Raw genomic sequence first — 1,671 nt, 5'->3', positions numbered from 1 at the left:
TTAGTACTGCCAGCACGTGAGCAACCCAAATTAGTAGGATACATGGATGCCAACTGGGCTGAAGATAGAGATGACAGAAAGTCAACTAGTGGCAATGTATTTTTCTATGGAGGAGGAAGAATCTCATGGTTAAGCAAGAAACAATCTATTGTAGCTTTATCTTCCACTGAAGCTATAGATCCTTGACAAGGCACAAGCTTGTCACGAGGTTATTTGGTGGCATAAACTTCTGGAAGATTTTGGAGAAGTTGCATTGAAGCCTACTATAATGCATGAAGACAATCAAAGTTATATTACTCTGCCACAAGGTTACAGAGATAAGTAAACATATTGATGTGAAATGTAGTTTTGTAAGACAATTATAAGAGAAAAATATTATTGATATAAAATATTGTGCTTCAGAAGAAATGGTTGCAGACATACCGACAAAACCATTAACCAGAGAACAGTTTCAAAATCTGTGGATAGCAACTGGGCTTATATATTAAGGACCAAGGCAACAGAAGAATGTTGGGATACACACACACACACACACAGAGTCTTTGTTCTTGTCACTGATGTATTTTATGTATATCTGTGTATAGGCTTGTGGTAGAGTTTAGAATGTTCATGACAATCAGTTCTGTAGACTGAATGGTTAGTTTTTATTTCTTACTGGATGCCTGAGACTGTTATTTTTATGTTAGGATGATCTTTCACTCAGAGTAGGACTGTGGTTTATGATTTGGTAATAAAGTGCGCCGCTGAGTCGGTGTTGACTCCTGGAGACCACAGAGCCCTGTGGTTGTCTTGGGTAGAATACAGGAGGGGTTTACCATCACCATCTCTTGCGCAGTATGAGATGATGCCTTTCAGCATCTTCCTAATAGTTAAGTAATAAACCTTAGTAACTGTGTTCCATAAACTTAAAATGCCTCAGTTTCTGCTCTGTTATACTCTGCTACAGTCACTTCCGTGACTTGGTTACAGCGGCTGACAGTTTTCTTACATGGGCAGCAGAAGCCTATCTATGCATGTTTACTTCAAAGTAAATCCCAGTATGTTAAATTAGGCTTACTCCCAGGTAAGCATGCATAAGATTGTAGTCTAAAACTCGCAAGACTATGGAATCTTGGCACAGACTTGATGGGTATTTGTTTACTATCTTGTTAAAAAAATGTCTGCCCCTCCAAACGTCCCTGTAAAAGCTACAGAACAATAAATAAAAGCCATTTTCTTTTAGTTGCTACAAAATCAGAAAGACTCCTGTCATCCTGTTACACCTCAACCTGCCAGCTTCTGGAACCTCTAAGTACTAAAAACTGTAGCAGCTGACATTGTAAAGATTAACGGAGGGGGCTTTGGAGAGGGAGGGGGCAGTTTCTGACGCTATTGTTCCACTGCCAGCCGATGCTGCTATTCAGGTCAGCAGGAATGGCCGCCCCTTGTCATGTGAAACGTGCTATTAGGGAGCCGCTGTTGGGCGCAATCCAGCCAAAGTGAAGCACTTTTTAGTAAGTCCCATCGATGTCTTCAGCAGGATAATTTAGCACACGCACCACTCTCTCCCCCTAAAAACAGTGGGAGAAAAGTTGCTAACGTTGGCCAGACGGTGCCTTACCAGACCTGTGCACTGAGGTTAAATAAATATTATGGTCTTCCAATGTCAAGACCTACCAGATTTTGAAGATG

Source organism: Hemicordylus capensis, chromosome 3, assembly GCF_027244095.1.
Source record: "Hemicordylus capensis ecotype Gifberg chromosome 3, rHemCap1.1.pri, whole genome shotgun sequence".
Lineage (NCBI taxonomy): Eukaryota > Metazoa > Chordata > Lepidosauria > Squamata > Cordylidae > Hemicordylus > Hemicordylus capensis.
The sequence above is the reverse complement of the archived record's forward strand: the minus strand, read 5'-3'. Positions refer to the sequence as shown.